Source organism: Terrapene carolina, unplaced genomic scaffold, assembly GCF_002925995.2.
Source record: "Terrapene carolina triunguis isolate 2854851 unplaced genomic scaffold, T_m_triunguis-2.0 Scaffold58, whole genome shotgun sequence".
NCBI classification, from domain to species: domain Eukaryota; kingdom Metazoa; phylum Chordata; order Testudines; family Emydidae; genus Terrapene; species Terrapene triunguis.
In genome coordinates this window covers 88,758,310-88,781,267 of record NW_020664409.1, presented here as the reverse complement: position 1 = coordinate 88,781,267, position 22,958 = coordinate 88,758,310, and the positions used below count along the sequence as shown (strand labels likewise).

Here is a 22,958-nt window from a genome sequence, read left to right as displayed (position 1 = left end):
TTATTTATTTTTCTTTATTACATATAACATGAATTTTAATGTTCCAGGACTCTCATACACTATTTTGGAAGGAATAGAGTGGCCCATTAACTTAAAAAGAATCAGACATTCTCCATCCACAAATGTCACATCTCCAAAGTGCATTGAAGGCATGGTGCACTGAAAAATGTGGGGATAAACCATGCGTTAAAGTGAAGACTTCTCTTAATTCCATCCCCTTCTCCCTTCGCAAATGCAAATACACTGTCTGATAGGAGAATGAAATGATAAATGCAAGGGGACAAAGCAGAGAGGGTGTGGGAGGAAAATACTTACTTTTAATATGACGACTGTAAGCTCTTTGGGGCATGGACTCTGAACTATCTTTGCAGTTCATACAGCACAGCACATTGTAGATGCTACTTGAAACAAAAATGTTAATAACAACTTGGTTTTCATTTCATTTAGTAAAAGTATAAAGAGCAATCAAGCCCTTTGCCATTTTAGCTGTCTTCTTCAACTGCGTAGAAACCTATGAGTCTTGGTGGCATCATGTTACTTTGCTGTTGGTTTTAGGAAAAGTTGATCATTTAGAAAAGACTGCCAGAGTTAAAAATGCAAGGGGCAGCAAAGGAAAGTTAGTGGTAAGAGCCAGTTCCTGACGTGGACAAAATGAGAATAAAAGTTACAGTCGTCTTTCTGAGCTGCAGTCAGTGTTTTCCTCATGTTCACCAATACGTGCGTTGGGTTAGAGAGCTCTCTCAGATATTCCACCAGAGTGACATTTAAAAAAACCCAAAACAACAAACAAACTCCAAAAGAGTGAGGATTTTTTTGAAGTACTGTAGCTCTATGAGTAAATACAGGGCTTGTTTGAGAACATCAACTATTTCCTGTAAATTGTGATGCTGACAAGACTGTCTGGAAATGATATCAACACTTTGAAAGATTGTTTTTAACTACTGAGTGAAAGATTGTTAATAACATAATTAATCCAAACAAGAGAACACGTCTTCCTTTAAAAAAAAAAAAGCAAAAAAAAGCAGACAAGACTTATTTTTATTTTTAAAAGATAAAGATACATATACGTAATTTTTGATAAGCTATAGATCATTCAGTAAGCCACATATAATCACCGATGTTGTACTGCATTAGAGTACCAGTATCTTACAACTAACCTCTAAAACATAGGACAACAAGATTCTGCCTTAAATTTACATGATTGAGGAAATTCAGATATGAGAAGAACATTTGGTTCATAATCCATCCTGTTGTGCCTGAAAATCAGAGTTTATATGGCATAAAATAATTTCACTCTGTTTGAAACTACTTGTGTATAGGGACGCACAACGAAGTGTGCGCAGGACAAAGTTTCATCGGCTTTAAGTTTTCATTTTTTGCTTAGGATGCTCTCACTCAGACTTTGCATATTATCTGGAGATTTTGTATGCGCGTGTGTAGTTTAAATTTTATTTTATTAACATTACAATAAAGTAAAAAAATAAACCGTCATTGACAAGCTCTGATATCCGAGGCTTCTTGAATCTTGGTAATGTATGTACAATTAAGCCAAGATTTCCTTTTTTTTTTTTTTAATAATGTATTCATAGTATAAACTATTCGATGGCTTTTTTAGAGCCTTTTTGAGCTAACCTACGTGTTTACCATCAACAGAGCACATTCTATATGATTACATGAATCCTTGTAGAAAGGATTTTTTTTCTGATACATTTTATGTATCATTCTTAATAAACTTTCATAGCATGCCCTCTACCATGTGTGCTCTGAGTGTGTGTGAAGAATAATATATTTATATATTATAATTCTATACTTATACTTATAATTCTATACTTCTATAGTACTTTATGGGGCAATTATTTTGAAGGAAAAAAGAAAACTTTTTTTAAGTTACAGGAGTGTGAAAAAGTTTTTTTTTTAAAATAGCGAACACTTTTTAAAAAAACGTAAATTTTAATTACAAACATAGGTTAAGTATTTTTAAAAATTGCTCTTTATCTGACTTTTGTTCTGAAGTTTGATGGTGTGCATAGAATATCTGTCTAACTTATAAGACTCCTGACGATATTTTAATATAATAATTTAAATGGAAATATGATCAGATCTTAATTGTAGCCACAATGGCAGTATCTCGCTAATAAAGGTTTGTGAGTAGCACCAACTATAATATTGTGAGAAAGTTTATGGTTAAATATTTTTGAACAAGACAGGTTGGGAATCTAAGTCCTTTTTGTTAGCAGAAAGTAAAATGGAAGTAAATTGCATTTTTAATACTGTTTCAAACAAACTACCACCTTGTAATAAAAGTATTGGCCCCGAACAGAAATATATTCCGATGAAGATATTCTACTGGTGTGTAAAATGAAGCCATTCATTCAGTAAACTGACAACTTTCCAGTTGGTGTTTGCTCTTGCTTAATTTAGTTTCCTCAACACAACTCATGAGGTAGTCTGGATCTGTTTTTGGCAGTCTTGGCCACTACAAACTCTGGCATTTCTGTCAGAAATATTACACTTCACAAGTCAAAATGTAATTGATAAAACCAGGAAGGTACAACAGGCGTTAAGTAAAAGAGCAAACATTTCATAGGCTCGTCTTTTCGTTTTTGAGACTTTGTAAAGTTCTCAGGTAACAAGGAAATATTGATGATTAATACTAAAACCTGCATATTCTGCACCCCTCTGTTGTATAAATATCACTGCCTGTTGTCCTTTAGAGGCGTTAATTACTGCATATCTAGTCCAGGTCTTCCTATTTTTGTCTATCCTTAAGATATATAAACATGCCCTTTCCTATCCTCCTAAAGAAGGAGGAGAATGACTATTTTGTTGAGCAGTATCATGTCTTGGGACAGTAAGGTTATGATTTGACTTTTGATAGATAAACCTGCACCCAAAGAGAAGATTTTCTGATTATTGTAAGGATATGTTCAGTTTAGGTCAGTGTATGAAGAAAAAGACTTGACTCAAAAGACCTTTATAAGCACTGTTTTTTTACATTGTGTTTTTTCTAATTAAAAAACACGTATTGAGTGATATCAGATGACACAGAGGATTAAGGTAGAATTACACAATTATATGATAAAATGTTTACAAGAGCAGGACATGTAACAACCCTTTTCAGATTGTGTTTAGCATTAATTTGTTGATGTTGCTTTGCGCCTAATCATTAAAGGGGCCATCAGAATTGAACTACTAGCCAGTTGTATTATTGCCCAGAACATAAGAAATGACAGTTTTAAAAAATGCTATCGTGCACTAGCTTTTCAACCCTGCAGACCAAGGCTCAAATTAGACGTTGGGCAATGGTGGAATAAATACGTTGGTCTCAACTCGGTCCCTAGTGGACATTTTATCACATCACAGAACTGAACACCATTCCACATGACGTGTAGGCCATAGTTACAGGAGGCCCTGGTTTGGCATCTCAAGGGATGTGAAGACTGTCATTTAGGTGAACTGGCAGAGTTGTGTGCATGAAATTTTGTTTAATATCCGTCTTTACTTTACACATTTTCTGTGCCATCGATCTGGTGCCTTCAAAGTTCTCCTTAAAACATCATAACATCACTGATGGAAAAGACCTATCAAATTGAATAGAAAATGCTAATCTTTCTATCAGTTTTTTAATCATTATCCTTTAGAGTTTAGTAGGGAATTATATCCCTGCTGTAGAACTCTATAGGATGATTAAGAAACCTGTAGAAAAAAATATTCTTTTTAAATTCTGTAGCTTTGAAAAATAATATTGATAGGACATTTCTGTCTAGATCTCCCCGGGCACCATCCCATTAAGTTCTGTAGAACTTTTCCATGCTCAGGTTGGAGGAGTAGAAAAATTAAATCGAAATGATCTGTGCCTAAGTTTTGAATAATCATGCTTAGCCTTCTTAAAAGTCATTTTCTGATTCCTAAACTGCTGTTGATGTAAACCTGATTTATTGTAAGTATATTTTTTTCAAAGCTCAGATCAATCGTTTTTCTCCTAAAGTTATTTAATAAAAAATATTTATTTTTCAAAATGTTACTAGCCCTTTAAAAACCTGCAATAAATGCTTTACAAGTGGCTAGACACCTTCCCTGGTGGTTTAATTTATACAAGCAGGAAACTTTCTCTCCTTCTCTTTCTCTCTCTCTCTTGTTTTCTTTAAACCAACTGACGTAATGCCAAACTTTGCTTTAAAAGAACAGACAGAAGTAATTGGTAGCTTTTAACTTTTAATAATGTTCTGGATTGGTTTTAGTGGCCAAACTGACATTTTTTTTCAAATTCAAGTAAAAACGGGCTTGTGGCCTGAGGAAGAAAGGCCCTGTTGATGCAGTTATTTTTATTCTTGTTTTTCAATCTGTTATTAAAAATCTTTCCTGCTGAGCTCTGCTGGATTTCTCCAATTGCTCTTTGTGATGGCTGGTGCATTTCAGGTTACGGTAACTTAAACTGTTTTCTTAAATTTTTCCCCCTTTTCCCATGGGCATTTTGAGATGCATTATCCTTTTCTTTTCTTTTTCTTTTGGAGAAGCGATTTGTTTTGGTTTAGATGGGATTAATAAGCTAAACGCATCTGTGGTGACAGATCAGTGAATATTTATTTTAATAATGTAAAGGAACATTTTACACCTGCTAGCGAAGGTCAGATTGGCATGATAACAATTGCCCATTGCAGAAGGGAAGAGAGTATAGTATCTCACTTAGCATTCCCCCCTACCCATTTTAAAACCATAATGAAATTTTTTAAATATGTGTTTTTGTAATCATCTCTAGTAACCTGTAACTATTTACTTAAAGCTTCATGCCTTACAAATATAAAAGATAACGAGGAAAAAATGGTTTTACTAGCTATAGGTCTCTTTTTTTAATACCCTGTAAGGGATTACGGATATTTTACAGTTTTCTGACATTTCCTTTATTACCTTTCCACCTCCTGCTGGGCTTTTGCACACAAGCAGAACTTTCTACGGTAAAGGACTTAGTTAGACAACAGACTCCTTGGTGAAGTTGACGTCAGTGCGACTTCATAAATTGGCAAGTAGGTGAATCTTTCAAAGACCAAGTCAGTTTGTGCCAGTTTTTCCTTCCTTTAGGGGAGACACTCCACCCAGCAGCAGGGTACCCCACCCAATGTGGCGAGCTATAATTCAGTGGCAACACTTTAAATGTCTATTCTCCCTGGGGTTTAAACCCCAGACTTTCTTGTCTCAATCTTAATATTTAATCTAAAATTCAATCTGTTATAGTAGGTTTACATCTTCGTAAGCACATTTTGGGTCTGATCCTGCAGTTCTCACTCATGAAAAACACATGTAGACGTCCGTGGGACTTTCGCCTCAGTAAGGGCTGCAAGATTGGCTTTTCTGTTTGTGTCATTGATTACTGCACATTTTATGGAATTTGAGATGAAATCAGATGATTTTACATTCTTTTTCATTATTGGAAATCTTACAAATTCAAGAAGTTCTAGCATTGTAAAATAGATTCTGTCCAGTAAGTGAAATTTACTTATGGAGAGTATTGGTTTTTCAGATAGTATTTTGTCAAATTAAAATCTGAATTTCAAACTGATCCTTAAATAAGAGAGTGTTACTTTTTTCTAATTGCTTATCATTTTTTTTTACCTCAGTGGTAAATGAAAAACACTCCAGTCTGTATCTTTGTGCCTGCATTATTTAGATAGGAAAGAAAACTACTAAGGAAAACTTTAGTTCCATGACATTTGTTTCTTAATGTCAGCCTGTAGTTTTAGTATATGTTGGTTTATTTTGAAATTTCAAGCATCATTACAAGTTTGTAGGGTTTTTTTGTCCCCTTATGTTTAGTGAGGCTGCAATTAGTCTCTTTCAAAGTAGGGGAAAACTAAATTATGGTAAAAGTATTGCTTGTTTTTAAAAAAGGATTTTAGTATGGTGAGTTCGTATCTCAATTTTTTTTTATTGCTGTTATTTTTGGTTTACTAGTGTAGCTGAAAAGAATCTATGGAAGATGATGCAAAAACTCATCAATTATGCTTATGTTCCCCTACAAGATTTACTTGAATGATATGCTTCAGTTTTGCCTCAAACCATTTTAAACCACCTCTGGTCCAAGAATCTACCAGTTCTGGTTTCCTCGGAGATTAAGTATGACAGTTTCTATTATATAATGAACAGCAGTATTGTTTGAACAGAGGTAACATATTTTTGGTTTGTGTACTTTTTTTTGGCAGTTGGCACCAGCGTAGCTCTAAAATGAGAGGTGATCTAACAGTGTAAATATCTGAATATGTTTGAAACATACAGTATAGATGTAATGTATGTGTTTAAATCATTGGATCTATCCATCTATATTATATATAATGTATGTGTGTGTATATATACAAAGCCCAAAATAGTGTGCTCTGCTATCTGTAGCTTTCAAATGTGTATCCTTTGGGTATTCCCGACCTACTTTACAAAGTCTGAAACGCATATTTAAACTTGGAAATGAAAATGTACTGCTTGGCTGCTACAAAATTTTCTTTTACAAACAATTAATTTAAATAAAAAAAAGTGCACCCCTCACCCCCCCCACACCTTGCAAACCGCTCTTTGAAGTGTCAATATCTTTGCCAGCATTATTTTTAAAATAATACGTTTAATTGATCTTGTGAAGAAACATTGAATTAGTCGTTGGTGTTTAAATACTATTTTAAAATGCTGTGCACAGACACTGTTTTACATTTTTTTTAAGTTGTGTTTGTAAGACTGAAGCAATTTTCCTTAGATAGAATATTCCCAATATCACCAAAATATGCTGCTGTTTAAAATGCTTATAATAATGATATTGAAGCATATCTCACAGAACACCATAATTTGGTATCTGCATAAATCCATAAGGCAGAGATAGATTGTTGAAGATCTTCCACAAGCGTATATGAAGATGAAAAGTTGCTTCATTAATTCAGTTAATAAAAAAGATATTTTTCCTTTTCAGCTTTTTAATCTGCATCTCTTAAAGTAGTTTGTTTTTTCCATTTATTTTCTCATTTTGAGGTTTAATTAAATACACCAATCGGACATTCTCTGGCTACAGTAACATAATTTAGAAACAAATGCATAACATGCTGACCATTGTTAGATTTAAAGAGACTTTTGTGCTCCTACCCCCTACCAAATACATAAATAAAATACACCAAATGTTACCTGTCCCAACCTCCTCAGGCAAAAGCCTGTGGAAATAGATTAGCTTTACCCTTTGAAGGGCAACCATCTCTGACCTGAACAGGATCTCTTTGTAAGATCAAAAGTTTGTCTCTCTCACCTACAGAAGTTGGTCCAACAAAAGATATTACCTCTCCCACCTTGTCTCTTAATCTCCTGGGACCAACATGGCTACAACAACATTGCATAGTCTTAGGCTCTCTTAGATAAATGGGAGAAGTGAATTCCAGAGCTGAAGGTCCTCCATTCAGTACATCTTGCCACCAAATTCTAGAAGTTCAGATCTTTGGGCGTTAGTAGAAGCACCACATAAAATTTCAGAGGTCACAGTGGTGCATAAGAAAAGAAGCAGTCTCTTAGGTATCCAAGATCTAAATCATATACCATATGCACAGTAGTTTTCCTATGGAGTCCTACATAGAGTCAAAATTCATGCCATCTAATTAGTCGCTTTTCACTTTTTACTGATATGGAGTTTATATCATTTGTGTTTGTATATTGTATGTGTCATGAAGCAGTTTAACATAATGGATTAATTTAATCCCATAGATGATGGTTGAGCATACTGTAGGATCCTAAGTAATTTTGTAGCATTAAGATCACATTTCCTGCCATGAGGAAAAAATGTTAGATGAAAGGTATCAACAATATATGTCTGAGTCATGCAATGTACTGAACCTTGTTACAAACAAACACCCAACTCCTACACATCCAGAAATTTGGTGTGTGCACCCGTATCTTTTTGTGCATGCTTGTATCTGTGTGCATCTGTGTATAATCAGTGAGATATAGAATATTTTTTCTCCAGATTAAGCTAGCAGCCAAACTATACTGAGAACAAAAAGTTCTAGTATCAGTTGAGAGTGCTGACTGTGATGGCCCTTATCTTTTTTGTGCAAAGAACAGTTCAGAAATCTCTTAGAAAAATAAAATGTAAGGTAAGGCTCAGTGATGATCCAGTGTGCAATATAGTATGCTTTATTTATGTCCAGTCGGAAATGATCATGTACTATCCATTTTTATCTAGGAGGTTTATCACTCTGAGGTATGCTCTCTCTTTCACCCCTTGCTGTCTCTGTTACCATGAGTCTCCATTTCCGTCTCTGTCTCTCGTATTAGTGTCTCTCTGTCCTATCTGTATAAACACACAACACATACATTCTAAAAATATGTGTACATTAAAATCAGTCTGTGTTGCATAATTTTTACAAAACACCAGTGTTTGTATTGTTCTTTCTGAGCCTTTAATAAGTTTACAGTATTGAATGTGACTTAAGGAGCATTCTGACTCTGATTCTGACACAGAGACTAATAAGGAAAAAGTAGAACATGTTGAAAGCCAACTTTTACTTGTGGTTAGTTTTGTGATGTCATCAAATGCAGGGTATTATGCGCTCTGGAAAAGTTTAGAAATCTAGGCAAGAGTCCATTTTGCATCATTGCTGTTAAGTTGTTTACAGCACCAACTCTGCTAATGAGAAAGCGAAAAGGGTAATGATTTTGGTGTTTGTTTTGGTTTGACTTTCTCAATGTAAATGAATGATTTCATAAGAGTGAGTATAACCTGTTCTGGTCAGAAAACTGCAGGGGTTTAACTGGTGCAAAGGATAAAACGAATTCTTTCATGATGGGCCTGCTCCCGCTCCCATAGAAACCAGTGGGAAAACTTATGTTGATTTCAGTGATGACTGAATCTGACCCTCTAAGCAAGGCATTACATTAATTAAATTAGAGTTTGTGAACACCACCACTTAGGGCTGAATCTTGCAAATTCTTGCTGTTTATTACAAAGCTTACTATTGTAAGTAGTCTCATTGATATCACTAAATGCTACGGTGCAAGGCCCCATCCTGCATTTTGGCTTGTCTGCACACAGCAGTCCTCCAGGAGATCATAATTAAAGATTGGTCCTTAGTGTTGGCAGAATTGGGCCTATTGTCTTTAAAGAGACACTGTTAACTTTAAACCTAAATCAGTGTCAAAATTGGGTTGATAAAAAAGTAATTTTTGCATACTACACCTGCTGCTGAGCCTTCCTGCTAATTGTTGTGGTCTCTAAATCACATTTTATTTTATTTTATTTCTCCGACTGCTCTTTGAAAAGTTCATACAAGCAACAGTGGAAAGTGACTAAAGCCCTGACCCTGGAATTGGATCCATGTGAGCAGACCCTAATTCCCTCACAGAGTCCCATTGAATCCTGCTTGCATCCAATTTGTATGACGGGTCAGGAGAAAAGGTGACAGACTGTACACAAAATATGTATTTGATATTAATATAACCAAACTGAAAAAAATTACAGAACAATCTATATTCTCTAATCTCTGAAATTTGTAGCAATTGTCAGTATTTGTAACAATAGCAGAAAAACAAAATCAGACCAAAATATGATTTTTTTTTTAAGTTGACATTGCTCCTTTTGAAGTGCATATTTTTATTGTTGTGCATAATATCCTGGAAATAAGTGGGTTTTTTGTTTTGTTTGTTTATTGTAATAGATTAGCATTTTCATGTTCTTGACTATAGCACTAGGTAGCGCTACTAAATTAACTTTCATGCTTTTGTGCTTTTGCGGTTTCTCTAAAATGTCTTGGAGATCCAGCAAAGAGAGCAGGTTGATAGTGGAAATTTGTTCTTTTTTTGGATTATATCAAAAAGAGTTTTTACAACTCAGTGAACATGAGTACATTCTGGAAAATATTTCTCACAAATGGCAGGTCCCAGGCGGTAGCAGTTAGATAGATAATCTAGTTATGAAGTATAGAATTTGAACTCAAAATATTGTTTTCTGTGATTTTTAAAACCAATGGAAAGTAAGATTTATTAGACCTTAAGTGTCCCGGTGCTACAGATTCATTTGGTGTTCATGGCAATGTCATATGAACTTTCATAAGAGATTCATTGTAATACTGCATTAGCTAAGGGGCAGTTAAAATGAATTGTTCAGTACTTTAAATTTCCTGTTTAGTTTTCTAGCACTCTTTAGCAATTTCTCAGAGTTTTATGTCTGAAAACAATAGTAACTTGTGTATGTGAATATCTTGATTAACCAAAACAACCTGTTGGCTGACCTGAACTATATAGTACTTTGAAATTTACCTCTAAATGTAATTTAAACTACTGGCATTTTTTAAAAAAATTGTGTTTCAGAAATCTAGTATAACAGCAGTTGCTTGTCAGTGGAGAAAGAACTTAAAAAATAAAGTCAAAAGAGTAAGAAAGTAGCAGCTGTGGAATTTATTTTAGTGGGTGAAAGGAGACTCATGGTTAAATAAGCTTTTTACCTTCTTGGATTTTTAGAATTTATTGCCAAAAAGACATACATCTGAATAGAAAGAGAACTAGGATATAGTAAAATCCATTATGACATAAAGAACCGTTACAGCATACCTTTTTATTTATTTATTTTTTCTCTCCAGCAAACTGTGACTTCCTTTGTCATGTCATAAGGAATTTCAGATGAAACCTTACCGGAGTGAACTGCCATAAAAATTGCACTCGTCAGCTATAGCTCTGTGCAGCACACTACAGTACATAATAGTTTTCAGTATGCTACTGTGCTGCTTTCATTCAGGAATAGAACTGGAGTGACTTTCTTGTGCGTGAAAATAACTGGTTTTCCTTTGAAAATCCACAACCCTAAAGAAAAATGAGAGAAGAGATCTGATATATAAGCTGAGATTATGGATGTCATAATGCCATTTATTATAGGATACTATAGAAAAAATTACATTGGGACCAAAGTTCCTATGGATTACCATGCAATGTTTATTACTATTTTCCTGAGTTTTCCCTAGTTAGGATCTAATCTTTCAGTGTTTGGAGTTAAGAATTTCCCCATTCAGAGAGGAAAACCCTGCCAACTACAGGGTTTCACTACCAATTTTCTTTTTTCTAACATTTCACAGAATGTGGAGTATGCTTTTGGGGGAGGGGGGGGGCGGGACAGGGAGTGGTGGGAAGAGGGGACAGAGGGGCATATTTCAGTAGTGTAAGTAATATTTCCTGATTATTGTTTGCTATCAAGGAGACTACTGCAATTCTGTTTCTGTAAAGAAACTCATAAGTAGTCAATGGGATGAAATAAAGTTGTGTGTAATTCTGAGCAGACTGTAAGCTTTTGCTTATAGTCCTGGCAAAAAGTTAACCCATTTTTAGTTACCCAGTGCTATAAGCAAACTCCATAATGCGATTTTACCACCGACGCATTTGACCATGAATAGTGCTTGAAATTCTTATTGTTACTTTATTCCAATGGAAAATACGTTTAAATAGGCTCCTGACATTTCCAAAGCTTGTCCTGAAATGGGAAAAGGATACAATTGGATAAACTGTTAGTCCTCTGAATTCTTAGATTTTTTTGATTTTTTTTAACCTGTCATATTTTCATCAATTGCTATGCTTTGCTTAAAACTATGCTTTCTACAATGACGGTGAAGTCCAAATCTTTACATTTTTTAATTGGTCAAAACTCCCATTTGCTTCACTGGGAGTTTTTCCCAAGCAAGAATTGCCGATTTTTTTCTCCATATGGGTAGTAAACTCTTTCAGTCCCATAGCTGTCATTGATGATCCACTGTACTAAGATCTTTGTTTCTTGGGAAGACACTGTATAATTTTCAGTTTGCTATTGCAAGTTTTAGTGATGAACATGAAATATCATGTTAGAGCTGGAAGTGAAGAGGGGTAATTCTTTAACATCTAATCTAAAAATTAGGAAAAATTAGGTATGAAAAACCTCAGCATGGCTTCCTTAGTAAATCTTTGGTTATCATCTTTGCATGATGGAATACACATGTAGAAAAAACACAGAAGTTAATGTTTATTTTTGGGATGCTTTATCGTCAGGCAAAGAGAAATGACAGTTTCATGGTTAAGTGCCTAAAGTTGTTTTTGGCTTTACAGTTGTTGAATTAATCACTGCAAAGTTAACTAGTGTTTGTACGTTTTAAGAATTTCTTTTCTTTGTAAAGGAAGGAAGATATTTCATTATACCTGGCTGAGTAGCCTAGTTCTTGCATTAATTGTTAGCAGCATGCTCTTCGACTTTTACTTTCTTGAGTTATCCCAGGCATTATTCTTTAATTGCAGTGTGCAATCGTTGATTGATTGATTTTATGGATTTCACAGCCATTTGGTAGATTTGGCAGATGCATTCTAAAATGCTGTTTTGTTCTGTTTGTTTGTTTTTTTGTTTCTTTTAATTGTCATAGAAAACATTGGGCCCTTAAATATGTGTTTATGGACTAACTATTTCTATTTCTGACACATTTTCAGAATGGCTTCTTGAAGTGGTACTAAATCAGAATTTAGTGAGTCCAGTGTTTTTTGTTTTGTTTTTCACTAAATGTTAGAGATGTCCAAAACAACACCGAATGTGTGCAAAAGCTTCTCCTTTGCAGCACACCATGCAATCTGATATGGAGGAATTACAGGCCACTCAGTTCTTGCTTTTAAAAACAAACAAACAAACAAACAAAAAAGGCAAAAAACAAAACAAAAAATGCTCAACTTTTTCTCCTGCCACAGTTCCATAGAACTTTGCTATGGAAAATATGAAACGAAAACCTCCGTGGGAAGGACTGTAATTTTTTTTAAACAATTATTCTTATTATAATTTCACAAAACTTTTTAAAGCAACAAATTATATAGAATCGAGTGGTTCTTAGGATGATAGTTTAACAAATTTAACGTGAAAAAAATATTTTATAAAATACTGTTACTTTTTAAAAAGCATTGAAATTGATAATCCCAGCACAATTAAACTGTAATGTAAAGTAGAGTAACATTTTTATATTATGTTTTATATTATGAGGAGTTTTGTCTAAGGGTTCAGATTAGTTTTAATTAGAATGTTCAGGCTATTTTACATTTTTTAAATTTGTGCTTTTTAGCCTATTGATTTATTCTCTTTTTATGCCAGATGGCTCGTTTCAACTCATAAGTTCAGTTATTAATGTGGGTACTTTTTACAATAAAGAAAAAATTGCTAAACACCATCTGAGATTCAGTATATATGGCAAAAGTTACAATTCTGTGCATTGTTTGGAAGAGTCACTAGGGATGTAATTTATCATTGGGTGCATATACATTGCATACGGAAATCATGATTGCTCTATAATTAACCATGTATGCTATTTACTAACTTAAACCCACTTTGGGCACTATATGAAAAATATTGAAAATACACTTTTGAGAAGTGTTTTTGGTCACATATCAACATACAAGTTTCCCGCTATGCTCTCTTAAGCAAATCCACTTGTCTGTATTCCATAACTTACTCAGTATATTACACTTATTGTTTCACTGTAATTTGTATCCATAAGAATGCATATTGCAAACCTAAATTTCAGGGTCATATTCACATGGCATCCAGCAATACGTCATCATACAATCTTTTACAAATGTGGACAGTCCTTTAAATTCCTTTTCCCCCAATGAGCAAGATGAGCTGGGTGTCATTTTCAAGTTCAGTCTTAACATCCCAGTGGAGAGACAGGAAAGGTGGGATTTAAATCAGCTGGGGGCTTTCCCCTTTCCTGAAGGGGAATTTGGTGGCAAACTCAACCCATCTTGGGAACATAGTAACCCATCATTTCCAGGAGAGGTCCGACAATGTCAAAGTTATGGTAACAGGTTCTTTAATTCTCATCCCCCACAGTAACAAGGCTGTCCGACCTGAGCTCAAGGATGCGACATGGGCGGGCATCGCCACATATGCTGTGTAATCTTCTCTTGTGTTTGCGCACACGCACATTCGTGGTAGCACATTTCTAAATATGGGTTGCTGAATGCCCACTTTAGTTGAGGTTCAGTTTCTGGTTCGGGAACCTGGAGCACTTTCAAATGTGTGGTCTAAATCCACCGCTGCCGCTAGAGCCCTCTCCAGCAAAAAGTGGCTTCTGTGGCTGCTGGCCCACAGAAACCTTGTGAGTTTCCTTGGCTACATAATTATGGAGGCAGCTCCCAGTTCGAAGGGGTACACGTCCCTTGGTAATGCTGATTTAGGTATTATACAACCCCCAATGGACATTCATAGAATCTGCCAATCCCAGCTACTATCTCTTTAGAAGATCCTGCCAGTAGCTGGACTCTTGGGCGGCGGGGTATAAGTTCAGTCTCTGTCCTGTAGGTAAACACAAGGATCTGGTCTCCTTCTCAGCAGCAGCTTATGGAGGTGAATAGCTTCTCCATGCCTAGAGCTGTAGGAAGTCCTGCAGGCTGTACAGCTTCATGGGGAGAAGTCTGGGTCTGGAACAGAGAACGGCAAAGTGCACCCTTGGAGTGGTAGGGAGGTCCTCTTAGAGAACTTTCCTTTTTCCTCCTGCTCCTCACAAACAGACCTCAAGCAGCTCCACAATTCCCAGACATGGGAAGCTGAAAGGCTTTTTTTGTTTGTTTTTGTTTAAATCCTTCTGAATCAGCCAAATTTGCACACGGTTCCGCCAGTACCTATGGTCTTTCAGGGCTTGCTTGGTCTAGAAGGCGGAAAAGACTTCCCATTGGATCAAGCTCTTAATGAGCAAGAAAGATTTCGGATCCTTGGGTTTTTTTAAGTGATTTAAACATGTCATAACTATCTTTTACATGAACTACTCAGACTTTGTACTACCGCATTAGAAAATGGGTGGTCATCAGTTTAAAAATCTTCTTTATTCATAGTGCATCTGTATTTAAAATTATATTCATTTGTTTTGAACAAAAATGGGGTTGGGTTTTATTAAAAATAAAAATATCAAAATGAATAATTTGTATTACATGCAGTGTTCCTTCAGGGTTGTTGAAGTTGAACCAGTCTGGTTCCCTTCTGAAACGCAGATGTTTCTGTGCCTCTTCAGTAGCTCTTTTCTTGTCCACCTTTCCCCCCCTCAATATGTCTAAGAGCACAGAATGATTTCATGTAAATATTCTGAAAGAAAACACCTCCAAACGTGCACAGTGAGGGCAGGTAGCTGGGTTTTCACTAGATCATTCCTACCAGGGCTGTTTTGTTTTTCACTTACCAGACAGCACTTCCTCCTGATGAAGAACTACCCCTCCCATCCTCTTAGGCCTGGTCTACACTAACCCCCCAAGTCGAAGTAAGGTACGCAACTTCAGCTACGTGAATAACGTAGCTGAAGTCGACATACCTTACTTCGAACTTACCGCGGTTCAGACGCGGTCCACACGGGGCAGGCAGGCTCCCCCGTCGACTCCGCGGTATTCCTCTCGTTGAGATGGAGTACCGCAGTCGACGGCGAGCACTTCCTGGTTCGATTTATCGCGTCCAGACCAGACGCGATAAATCGAACCAGGAAGTTCGATTTCCAGCCGCCGAACTAGCGGCTAAGTATAGACCAGCCCTTAGAATAATAATAATAATGTCTTGCAATTCTATTCTGCCTTTTATCCAAGGATCTCAAAGCACTTGACAAACATTAATTGTCGCTCACAAAGCAAGGTTGAAGTATGATTATACCCATTGCATAGATGTGTAAATGGAGGCAACGAGAGGCTAAATGGTTTTTGTAGGGTGGTCACACAGTGAGCCAGTGGCAAAGTTGGGACTAAACTCTGGATTCCTGACTCCCGGTTCCCTACTGCAAACAGCAGACAAATTTCCTCCCACACTAGGTGTTTCAACTTTCTTCACACTTTGCTTCCTTTCCTGTAGCACTGCATGGCAAACACTCTGCAGGGGTTTATGGGCTGTTCTTGCTGTTTGAGTAGAAGCGGGTGTTAGTAATATTCCTTTGGATATTGAGGTCAGGGGTTTGGAGCAGTCTCAGCACCACTGCCCACATACATCCCCCCCAACCCCTCGCCACACAGACAGCTTCCAGTGACTCCTCTCAGAGAATCATTGCTCTAGCAGAAGTGCTCCAGCTTTCACAAACCAGCCTTCTCTCATTGTGGCCAAGAGATCAAAACTCACTCTGTGCTCACTGGTGCTGCTCTGTGTTTGCCATAAGGTGCAGTGCTGGCATCCCTGCTGAGCTCTTTCGTTCTATATTGAAATCATAGCTTTACAACGCTCCCAAGCCCTGAAGGCCTAGGCAGTGAGAGAGCTCATTTAGACCTTACACTTAGAGTTTGTACCCCGTCTTTGGGGCCCAGCTAGGCCCCTGGATCAGCCCTAAAATGGTTCCCTTTGTGGATATTAAAGTGATATATCGCTGCTCCCTAGGTGATAGAAAGCATTCTACTTTCGGCATTGTGCCGCACAACAATGCACTCACTGAATAACTCCCCAGCATGGTACATGTTCTGTCTTGTATTTAATTATCTTGTAATTATCAAAACAGTAATGAAGTTAGTAAGCATAAGAATAGTGTATAGATCAATAAGAACTACTGAAAAAAATTCAGAGACTGCAGACGCTGACAAACATGTTATCAACACAGTTGTTTCATCTGTGTATTTTTGTCCCTTTTAGGTCTGGAAAGTTTATTTAAAACAAACATTTAAAAAATGTCACTGGAAAAAAGTGACCTTCAGGTTCTATTATATGTTAATAATAAATAATTAGTCCCATTCATGAGTGGTTTGCAAAGTGCTGCATAAACATTAATTTATTATTTGCATTATGGTAGCTGCCAGCGGCACCAGTCTGGAAGGGGCTATTATACCAATGAAATGAGAATTCCTACCCCAAAAAGCTAACAAGCAAAGGCCATGATCCTGCAATCAGGTCTGCAAGACCAGAACCCTACAGTGGGAGCTATCTGTACTTAGCACCTCTGAAAATCAGGCCACATGTTTAGGTGTCTAAATGTGGATTTACATGGCTAAGGTTTTGCCTCAGTAACCTGTTGAAGCTTTCACATTGAGTCAGTGGCAAGGGGAGGCGGGGGGAATAGAACACGAGAGTCCTGATCTACAGTCTACAGTTCTAACTGCTAGATGATGTGGTTACACATGACACAGCAAGAATAGAGGTTTAAATCTGTTCGCAGATGCAGGTCATGTTCTCAGGTTTTCTCTCTAATTTATGCAAAGTAACTGTTTACGTCATTACCCGTGTATAAATCACTTTCTTCACAAACAATACCATCAAGGTATGCACAACCAACATGTCTCTGGCTTGCACCTGTTGGACCATTAGAGCCTGAATTTATTTCAGGTGTAGGGAAGTTGTATCAATATGTGATGATGCAAATTTGTCTGTTGTCACAACTTTAAATGTGGAAGATGTCTCCTTGTGCTTCTTTGGTCTTACAGGATAAATATGCTAAAGCTGACCCTTATAACTCAATTCTGAAGTGCAATGAAAGGGGGGAAGGTGGATGAGAGGGAAAGGTTCAAGGCTACCAGAAAAAATGGGAAGAGCTTGCTTCTGTTTATCCTCTGGCTCTGCTCAGCACAAGCTACTCCTCTACATAAGCGTAATAGGATTTAGTAGCCCCTGTTATGGTTAATGAGAGTTAGGCACATGCGTTTAGTGAAGATGAGACTCGTAAGACAGCATATTAAACTCACCTCTTCTGTTTTAGCCATCAGCAATCCTACCTTTTATAACTTCTAAATAATACCTCAGAGGTGGCTGTATTTCAGTGGTGGGTGGAACTGAAAGCTATACATAGTCTTGCAAAGTACTTTGGTATTCTTCTGGATAAAGTGTGCTATATAAATGTATATCATAATGTATTATGATTTTGAGAGTTTGTGTTTTGCAGTACATAATATGTGTGCTCACAAAGATGAATAATGTCCCTGTATTTTAGAATGCTCATTAATGAGCTTGTTTTTACTGCTGTGAGTCATGTTTTTAATATCTGCTTTATACAAATTTGTTAGACCCTATAAAGACAATCAAAGCCCTTTTTATTTGATAGCATGTAAAGCATGTATAGCATGTAAAGCTTCCCTGTTTTATAAATACATTTAGACCTTCTACGCAGAAATTCTTTACCACAAATATGTAAGGACACATACTTTTGGTTAAAAAGTGAGTGGGGAGATATATAGCACTGAAACTCAATAGTATTGGTAGCTCCAAAAAGCCTGCAGTATATCCTCCCTTTGCTCAGAGCTACTGTCCCTGAGTAATGATTGTTTAATAATAGTCTTAAAATAGCAGGGATTGAATATTTAGTCTCAATGAAAAATGTACTTGATCGGGAAGCCTGTAGAAGAGGTGGGTATTGCTAAAGATGCCAGCAGTTGCCATCTGGTCTGTGTATACTACTGAAACATCAGTTTTGCTGGTTGCTATATCTGGGCTATGTCCTTTAATGATGGGAAGAAAAACATAACTAACACTCATCATGTGGAAACCAAACTGAAAGAACTGGGGTATCCAGGGTTGGGGCCACGTTGGCAATTTGCTAGGAGCCTGAGGGCTGCAGGTAATTTGCACAAAAGGTTTGAAAACTGCTGCCATCTTGATCTTTAGTGTAGTGTCAGCTGGCCACGTCTCTAAGTCCCAGCATGCCTTGCTCCACTTTGATCCAGGTGGCTTTGATCTAGATGGAACATGTAATTAACAAGGGGCTGCACCTCTTCAATAAGAGAAGCGGATCAGCATTGTATGCAGTATTGCTGACCGCCGAAATGATGAGTTTGCCTGCAGAAAGAGGTTTTTTTGTTTTTGTTTTTTTAAATATTGTATTTTTTGGTCCGTCTTTTAATTATTTTTTTTAGCCCCCTCTGCCCACAATTAGTGTGAGTGACAATTAGTGCTGCCTACTCTTCCAAAGGTATAGAATGAGGTGATTTTAGCCCCACATCTGCCCATCCTCTCAACCTCCAAATCAAGCCTGTACCCCTGCTCCCTACATTGGTTCTGCCTCCACATCAGTTCTGTCCCCCCAGCCTCAACTCTGCTCCTCCTGCAGTGCATGGGGCTCTTCACCCCCCTCTTCCAGTCCTGTGGGGAGGAGGAAGAGGGGCAGGGTGGATTCCCCTTTTCCCTTTTTCAGGCTAGAGTGGGCAGCTCCAGGGGTTCTTATCTCCCTCTGCCCCTTCCAGGCCTGCCATTGCAGGGAGGGGGAGGGGAGAGAGGAGGAGCAGAAGAACCCTCCTTTTGCACACAGGAGGGGTGGGGAGAGCAGAACTGCCTTGAACTGCTGCGTTCTTTTTGCTCCCTCCTCCTTCCTCTCCTGTTTCGGCTCCTGAGTGCAGAGAAAACCTCTGTCTCCTGCTGTTCCCCAGGAGGAAAGGAAGTGGGGAAGGCAGCCAGTCAGAAGAGGCTTGCCCCCTCAGGCAGGGCTGAAATTTGCCTGAGGGCTGGAGCTTGTGTCATTGCAAGACTCCTTCCAGCCCCAGCTGAAATACCTTGACTTGTGAAAAAAAAATCTCAGGGTTGGCAATACAAAGCTGTAGAGACCTGTGTCCCTTGGAAAGAATGGATGCCAAGCGTGGTAGTTTTTCTGTGCAAGCCAGGCATTGTCTGTGTCCTCTACATGCCATCTATGTCCAGTTCTAGGTGTTTCAGATCCTCTAAGTGTGAATGGCTTTTACTTTGCAGTATCTACCTCTCTGATAGTTACACGCTTTTAAAGACTAGATGTGCTGTTTTACACTAATGCCGTTCCAGGCCTGAGTTAAACATTCTTCAGTGGTGCGAAGAGACTGTCTCCTTTCCTCTGTTTATTGCTCTGTAGAGGCTTGGGTGAATCAGTGCCCTGCACAGAAACCCTTTTGTATTTTTTTAACCAGTTTAGTAATGAAAAAACAGCTTGTGCCTTTTCAATAGAGATAACTGTTATCTCTTATAAAAGTCTACATAAGTGTAAGTAATTGCCTGCACTTGGCTCTGTTACAGTGGAAAAGCTGTGATCAGCAAACTCATATTGTTCTGTGCATGTAAAGGGAAGTTATTGGATGATATGGGGACATGTTGGAGTTAATCCTTGTAGTTCTTTCTTTCCTATCTTATTTACTCTGCTTTGAAAGTCTTTTATAACTAACTGGTGTCTTGGGAGGGGAGGGAAATACCATTTTGGTATGTACATTTTAAAGACATTGAGCAAAGAAAGTTTTGCTTGGATTGGATTTAAGAAAAACAGATGTACTTGCTGTATATCAATCAGGCTTCTTTTGTTCAGCATTTAAGTTCCGAATCTGTTTCTGAGGCTGAGTTTGTTTTAGTGGGTTGGGTCAGTATAAACTAAAGCACAAAGTAAATTCCTTTTTTTATACCCCCCCCCAACCCATTAATGAAATATGAATAATTTCTCTTGTAACTAATTCAGCCGTAGCTACGGCCAAAGTGAACTGTGCCTTTAATAGAAGTTTGAGGAAAGTCGGTTCTTTCCCTTCCCCCCCTCCCCATTTGGCCCAGGGCTGAAAAGAATGCTCTGTGTGTATGTGTATAGAGACGAGAGTCACGAGTCACGTTTGCATTCACATGAACCTTGAAGCCTTCTGCAGCGCTGGTGTGTGCACTGCGACAGAGCTGTCGGTCTTATCACAGGAAGTGTTGCGGAAAACAGTTCTCTCTTTCTCTGCCCAGTTCCCAGAATGTGGTGATTAACGATTCTTCTCTCCTCGATCCGATCATTCAGATTGGTCTCTGATTGAAAAGAAACTACCAATCATTGCCACTTGATTTGTAGGCTCAGCACAATTTTTTCCCTCCTAAATTAAAAAACCCAAACAATGTAGATTTTGTCTTTTGAAGGGGTACGGTAGATTTTTTTTTTCTTAAGATACTGTATAGAGCAAAATTCTGCTGTCCATACTCAGAGGAACAGTCCCATTGAGGCAAGCAGGGCTTTTCCTATCATGGGCCACTTTATAAATCCTGAGACACCATTGGAGATCTGGAATAACTTTTATTTATTTCAGTTGATTTACTATGGATTTACAGTAGTCTAATGGTGGTGGGAGTCTGCCCGTTGATTGTAGATAGATTGAATATGAGATTCAGATATAAAGTGTAACTCTTTGTGATATAAAATAACAAGCTGGCCCATGTGCCATCTTGGGTGAGTAGCAATCATATATATCTCCAGAATAACAATATGAAACAAATAATTGACAAGAGGAAAAACATGGATGTATCAAACCAAAATTTAAGCAATTTTTTGTTTACACTTTAAAACCTCCTTTTCTGAGCTTTAAAGGTATTAGGACACTGTTTCAGAGTAGGTGAAAGTGAGGCTTTTAATGTCATCAAAAGTAATAAGAAAATGAACCAACTGAAGTGACTTGCAAATGATTTATTAAAACCAATGAACTGTGGTGTTATGTGCTGAATGCGCTGAATTGCAAGAGGGACCTCTAGCATATACATTAATTTAAACGTACCTTTGTTGGTTTAAGTCCACTAAGGCTGCAGCTGGTCAGATTCTGTTCCACTGTGATGCCCCAGTATGCATTACAACATTACAACTACCGTGAGACCTTGCTGGAGCATAGAGCCAACTGAGAGTGTCAAGTATATGGTGTGATTTTTAGTATATGACCTGGGCGAGATTAATGCAGGGGCTTTAGGGGCTGCAGCCCAGGGCCTTGGGCTAAGGGGGGGCCTTGCAAAAATAAATCCATAATTATATACAATTCAGTGGTCACCAACGTGTTGATCGCGATCGACTGGTCGATCCTGGAGCCTTTGCCAGTCGATCGCAATCTCCGGGCTGCTAACTGTGCAGCAGGGCTCAGGCAGGCTGCCTACATGCCATGGCCCCTCACCGCTCCCAGAAGCGGCTGGCTGCTGGCATGTCTCTGAGGCCCTTGGTGTGGGGGGGAGGTGGCTCCGTGCGCTGCCCCCGTCCCCAATGGGAGTTGCGGGGGCAGCGCTTGCAGGCGCAGGCACCGCACAGAGACACGCTGTCCCCCTCCTCCTGGGGGCGCACAGAGACATGTCAGCAGCCGGCTGCTTCCGGGAGCAGCACGGGGCTATGGCTGCGCTGTCGGCCGGGAGCCACCTCTGGTAAGCGCCTCCTGGCCGGAGCCTGTACCTCGCATCCCCTCCTGCACACCAAACCCCTGTCCCAGGTCAGAATTCTCTCCTGCATCAAACTCCCTCCCAGAGCCCACACCCCTCACCCTTTCCTGCACCGCAACACTCTGCTCCAGCCTGGAGTCCCCTCCTGCACCCAAACTCCCTCCCAGAAAGAAAGTAATCAGCTGTTCTAAGATAAGAAGTAGGCTATTTTGAATTAACTTAACTATATTCTACATGTTTGAAGACTGAAATGTAACCACAGAATAGCTTTATGTTAATTAAAAGGCAAGTTTAGTACAGCGTTAATAGCCTTGATGCCATAATTGTGATAATTTTGTTTTAAATTAGGAAAAAAAGACTTGTATACAGGGTCCGCACAAAATCTAATAGCCTTTGCCCACAGGAGAGTCAATCCGGCCCTGTATATGAAATAATATTAAAAATACTGTAAATCTCAAAGGTTGTTATGTAAAATATTTTTTTAAACTCCATTACTTTGCAGAAATATGACATACACTAAAACATTCACTTATGCGATTCTCTACCATCGTAGCACAAATAATCACAATCATCACTGACTAAATGAGTTTAAAATGGGCTATGCACTAGCCTCCCCTTCATTATTTGGAGCATTCAGCACAAAATCCTAACTTCACTTTAAAAAAACAACACATGAACTTTTTGTAAAGCTCGTTAAGCTCATTTGGTGAAAAGTGCTATAGAAATGCAAAGTACTATTATTTTCAGGTCATGTGAATTGTGTACTTTTAAATCTTCCATACTTCTCCCAATTTGGAGTGTGGTATTGAGACTATTTGATTGTATCTCCTTCCACCCGGCCTTTTCTAAATATTGAGCAGAATCCTAATCCTGAACTGCCAACTCTAAAAATTGTGCAGGGAGTTTATATAAC

The 22,958-nt window shown here is 38.0% G+C and overlaps 1 protein-coding gene across 2 annotated transcripts in view; it reads left to right on the top strand.

The window, feature by feature from the left end:
- The window catches only part of TRPS1 (transcriptional repressor GATA binding 1), a 267,386-nt gene that overhangs the window by 1,620 nt on the left and 242,808 nt on the right, over nucleotides 1-22,958 (top strand). The gene's annotated exons all lie outside the window — the stretch shown is intronic.